Genomic DNA, 6170 nt, shown 5'->3' on the forward strand with positions numbered 1-6170 from the left:
GCGCATCTGGTGTAGTGGTATCATAGTACCCTCCCACGGTACTGACCGGGGTTCGATTCCCCGGATGCGCAACGCCCAAGTTTCAGAACTTTTCACAAAATAGAGTGTGATTTTTTTTTAATTCAAGAAATTACTATTTATTTATTAATCACAAGAAAAAAAACAAAAATAGTATAAACCATATATATATATATATATATATATATATATATAAATTTTAGTTTTAGTCTTACATCATACCTACATAAGGTTAACAAATAATGGATAATTTGATTGCTCTACAGAGATTAATACTCATAAATAGAGATTAAAGACATCTATGTTATAAAAGAAATTTAAATACAATTTCTGCCTTGAATAAAACTTAGGAGCCTAAGTAAGATTTGCATATTAATCTTAACTTATTTTAAAAATACATTTCTTTATGTTGTGGAAAAAGGTCCAGCTCACAAAAATTCCTCGTATAGAATGAATTAGGATTAGAGTTAAATTAGGTTAAGATTAAAATTCAAAGCACATTTTACTCATTAAATGACAAAATACTATTTTAATAAAGACAAATTAAAGATCTAAAAAATAAAGCACAAAATTCATTTCAGAGTTTTGTTTTCAAATTTTTTCGTTTTGTAAATTTTAATAAAAAAATTTACTATTAGAAATTCTTATATTATATATTTTTTTTTGTAAATTTGTTAAAAAAAGTTGTAAAAAAAGACTTTTTTCTATCATTTTTTCTAAACATCTTAACTAAGGTATTTCTTTTGTGGATAATTATTTTATACAAAATTATAAAATCCATAAATATTTTTTACAAAATTTGTTGCGAAAAGTTTTTTATATAAATATTTTGTAAAAAAATTGATAACAATTTCTTACAAAATATTTTTCATCACAAATTTGTAAGTATTTTCTAAAAAAATTAAAATAAAATTAATAGAAAATATGATTTTTTTAGTAGTAATTTACTTCTAAAATGTTAAAAAAATAATAGTTTTTCCAAGCAAAACTATAATTTTCTGTTTTGTGTTCAATAATTACTATTGTTATGCTCGTTGTTTTTTGTTACATTATTTATATCATATTTATTTATTATAAATATAACTTACAATCATTAAAAATAATTAATATAAAAATTTGATAATCATTATTGTTTATAATTAAAATAGGTTTTAGTTTGAAAATTCATTTTCACAACCCTTAATTTATTTGTTAGAATATCTATATATTGCAATAAATCCTTTATCTCACCTAATATCATTTGAGATTTTTGTTTATTTATTTGTATATGTATGATAAATATTTTAGTGTGTGTAATACGTAAAATGTAATCCTAACTTAACATTTGATTTTGGTAAAGCGCTGTAAACTAAAAGATGGAACCACTTAGGCAGGTGATCACAAACATAATATTTTGTTAGGTTAATTATGTTTTTTATTTTTATGACGCTAAATTAGATTTTATTTTTATCCTAAACTTTAATATATTTTAGTCTCCAAACTTCAAAAATTGATAAATATAGTTCTTCTAACTCAACTTACTCATATTTTTTTATGTGTTAAATAACATTTCAAGTTAGCATTTATGCTATTTACATAGTTTGATAAGTTCCAACTCAAATGTCAACCTAAAATATCGTTTAACACATAAAAAAATTTAACTTCATTTGGATTAAGAAGACTATATTCATTCATTTGTAAAGTTTGAGGACCAAATTATATCAAAGTTTGAGATATGAACAAATTCCAATTTTGTGTCAAAGTTTAATTAGGAATGGTTGAGATCTAGAGAATACCTAGTTTTAGCCATAAGTAACTAGAATTAAAAAAATATTCACGTTGTATTTTGCAACAATATTATGCATAATAAAACTTGAACTAAACCTAGTATTCTTTAACAAACAAACTAGAACTAGAATATTACGAGTAAATCATCACTACAAGAAAATATATATTTAGAGTCAGCTAAAAGTCAATGCTAATAAGGAAAAGCCAATGTTAAATAGTTGTTAGCGTTGGATTTGCATCACATGTATGTGCGACTCTATAACTACGGACATTAATTCATTAGCATAAATTTTTGGAGGGCAACTTTGAGAAGCGTTGACTAATCAACATTAACTCATCACTAATTTCTAAATTTATTTTTCAACTAAAGCGGCTTAGTGTCAATCAACTTCACATTAATGTATTTTTATTCTAAAATTTATTTAAGGGAAAAATACGTTTTTGATCCTGAAGTTTCACAAAAAATTGCAAATGGTCCCTCACCGAAACTTTATCACCGTTTGGTCGTCATAGTTTCAAAATGAGTGGTATTGGTCCTTCTCTTAGGACGACGTTAAATTGGTGAGTAACAAACGACGTTCCACCTCAGCATGAGAGATGTTGATACGTCTTGGTAGAGATCTTTGACACATGTTATTATTATTTTATTTTATTTTTACTTAAGTAATACATCAAAACACGTGTTTAACCTAAGTGAGTGAAGCTGAGAGGCAAATGTTTTTTACCTAAGTAAATCGCGAGCACCACTTTACCTAAGTAAATTGCAAGCACCACCATTGTTACCTACGTCAGTCGCGACCACCACCGTCAAAGAGAAGAATCTTCATCGTGCAAGAGAGAAATTGGTTCTAGGTTGCAGAGAAAGGTGGTTTCGTTTGGTTCTTGAATCGAAGTGGGAAAGCTTGCTGTCGAAGGGCATTTTGTTTCGTATCCCGTGGTGAATACGAAGTCGAAGGTATGGATTTATTCATTTGAGCGAGGCGTTTTCTTTGATTTTCTTTGATTCATCTAGGCTGTTGTATTTTGGTTTAGCTATGGTTTGTGTTGGTTCCCATTTTTGTTTTATTTCGTGCATTTAAAGTTTCTATTTCTTCCATTTTTCAGAGATGGGTTTTTCAATTGCATTTTACCACATGGGAAAATTCGAATCCTTTAAAGGAAGGTTTCTGAGATACGAGGGAGGGGAAGAACATGTGGTCCATGGAGTGGATGCTGATAGGTGGTCATATTTTGAGGCATTGTCCATCTTAAAGGATGAATTTAAATATGACGGAATGGTGAAATTATGGTGGAAGCCTAAAAGAGGTAGGATGGACAGAAATTTGAGGCCTCTGGTAACAGATAAAGATGCACTAGAATTGTCTAACTATGCTGAAAGTAGAAAAGAAGAGGTCCAAATTTATGTAGAACATGTGGTTAGTACCGTTGAGCCAATTGACTTTATTGAATGGACATAGAGTGGTACTGAGGGTGGTGGTGGTGAGGAGGGAGCTGCTGGTCTTAATGACAATGTTGGTAAGGAGGGAGTTGGTGGTCTTAGTGATAATAGTGGTTAGGATGAAACTGCTACTCTTAATGATAATGGCGGTCAGGGGGAGGGAGTTGTTGGTCTTAATGAGAAGGTTGGTAAGGAGGATGTTGATGTTCAGGCTCGAGATCATGATGAAGTTGTTAATGAGGATGCTCACGGACATGCTAGGTCAAATGCTGTTGTGGATGATGTAAATGTGGCTGCTGTTGTGGATGATGCAAATGTGGCTGCAGATGTGGATGTCCAAAGTGGTGATGATAGTGCAATTGAAAATGGATATGAAGTGTTGGATGAAAGTGAAGAAGAACTTCATAGAGACAATGATGATGGTTTTGGATGCAGTGATACACCATGCAAGAACATAACAGATGTTCTTCAAAGGTGGTCTAATATGAGAAAGAATAGGAGAAAAAGGAAGCCTTCAGCTAGTGCAAGTGCTGGTGGTTTTGAAACACTCCAATTTGGTGGAAATCATGACATGGATGCAACATATAGCACAAATGAATTACAAAGCGATGTAGAGTGTGAAGGGGAGGAAGTGCAAAAGTACCCAATGTTTACAGCTAACGACGTGGGAAGAGATTTCAATTCTGCTTGGGAATGGAGTTTTGTTCCCTTAAAGAGTTTAAACAAGCTCTTAAGGAGTACTCGGTATTGAATGGGAGAGAGGTCGTTTTTCTTAAAAGTGATGATGTTAGAGTTAGGGCTATTTGTAAGAAGAAATGCGGTTTTCTAATTCTATGTAGTAAAGTTGGAGGCAGCCACACATTTCGGGTTAAAACATTGGTTGATTCACATAGTTGTGGGAGGGTATTTGCGAATAGAATGCAAACAAGGATTGGGTTTTAAAAATTGTTGTTGACAAGTACAGAAACATGGGCAAGATGACTGCAAATGAAATTATAGATGACATAAAGAAGACTTACAGTGTTGGGATTAGTAGGTGGAGGGCTGTGAAAGGAAAACAAATTGCCATGGACATTGTAGAAGGGGATGGGGAGAAGCAATATAACTTGTTGTATGACTATGTTGCAGAGTTGAAAAGAGTGTCTGATGGTACAACATGCAAGATTAAAATTAATCATCCCCTACTCACCCTGCAACCATGTTTTGGGTCTTTTTACATGTGCTAGAGGGGTGTCAGAAAGGTTTCATTAATGGTTGTAGACAATTTATAGGTGTTGATGGTTGTCACCTGAAAAATAGTTATGGAGGGCAGTTGTTAGTAGTGGTAGGGAAGGACCCAAATGACCAGTATTTCCCACTTGCCTTTGCAGTGGTGGAAAATGAGTGTAAGGAGACTTGGAGATGGTTTCTTAATCTCATGTTGGATGACATTGGGGATGTACAATCTAATCGTTAGGTGTTTATTTCTGATCAACAGAAGGTAAATTCTGAATCTACATATGTTTATTTATGTTCTGTTGTTCTGTATCTCAATTTTTGTTCTGTTGTTATTTGTAGGGGCTAATGCAAGTGTTTGACGAAATCCTACATGGGGTGGAACATAGGTTTTGTCTAAGACACTTGTACAACAACTACAAGAAGAAGTTTGGAGGAGGGATCCTGATTAGAAAACTCATGATGGGGGCTGCCAAAGCGACGTATTACCAAGGCTAGGAAGCTGAAATGGAAGAGTTGAAAAAGGTGAACCTTGCTGCATATGAGTGGTTAGTTGGTATTCCACGACATTCCTGGTGTAAGCATGCATTTAGTGATATCTTATGATATAATTAAATAAGATAATTATTTTAACATGTATATATAAGTTGTAATTAAGCTTAATTATTAATTTGGTCTCAAATTAGAGAGGACAAAATTGAATCATTTTAAAAAATTGAGAGACTAAATTGAATCAAAATTTCAAATAGAGGGACTAAATTAAAAACAACCAATGTTAGCTTGACACGTGACACAATCGTGACTTGTCACGCGACACTTTTTTTTAACTTAAAAAAATTCTCAAGTTGACAAGTGACACAACCATGATGTGACACGTGGCAATTTAATTTTTTTTAAAATAAAAAAAAAATTGAAAATTCCACAAAATGACATATGTCATGTACAAAGACGGTATTAACGTCAACTTAACGTGGGAAACCAAATTGAACTGTTTTTAAAAATTAAAGAATCAAATTGAACAAAAAAATAATAAGGGGACCAAAATAAACCAAACCAACAATCTAAGAACTAATTAAGCCTTAAAGTTAAAAGATCGTCACTTTACCTTCATCAAAAGTTAATATAATAAAAACTACTTTTTTAAGTATACAATTTAATTCTTCATTGTGTATTTTTACCATACAAAATATTAATCATTTTTATTTTTATAAATATTATAGATATTTCGTAACTATTTATCTTTCTAATTTACTAATATTATCAACATGATAATTTTATCGAGCTATATTTACATTATGAGATAATTTAATATCACACTATATTAATTTTATAATATGCTAAGATATATAGTTTTTACCAATGTAAATATGATAAGTACAAATGCATTTTTTATTAAATAAACTGAACATATGATATTTTTATTTAAACAAGAAATACATTCTAGTTTATGATCAATTATTATTCTTCATTGTTCTATTAATTTAATTCGGTAAATTTATTTTATATTATTACTTTTTATTTAATTATTCATCATTAGATAAATATATGAATATAATATTAATGTTTGTAAATAGTGAAAGTTGATGACAAATTACATTTTTTTATGTATATAAATTGATAGGTGTAATAAAATCATATAATAAACCAATTATTTAATTTTTAAAAAGGTACTGTTACTATAAGTTTCTTTTGAATTATGATTATCATTGATGAGTTATTGTTGTACAACACA

The 6170-nt window shown here is 30.4% G+C and overlaps 1 non-coding gene across 1 annotated transcript; it reads left to right on the forward strand.

The window, feature by feature from the left end:
* TRNAG-CCC lies at positions 1-71 on the forward strand. Its single transcript has one exon. It is a non-coding gene; the product is annotated as a tRNA-Gly (tRNA).
* The last annotated feature ends 6099 nt before the right edge of the window (positions 72-6170 follow it).

Source organism: Vigna unguiculata, chromosome 11 (assembly GCF_004118075.2).
Source record: "Vigna unguiculata cultivar IT97K-499-35 chromosome 11, ASM411807v1, whole genome shotgun sequence".
NCBI classification, from domain to species: Eukaryota; Viridiplantae; Streptophyta; class Magnoliopsida; order Fabales; family Fabaceae; genus Vigna; species Vigna unguiculata.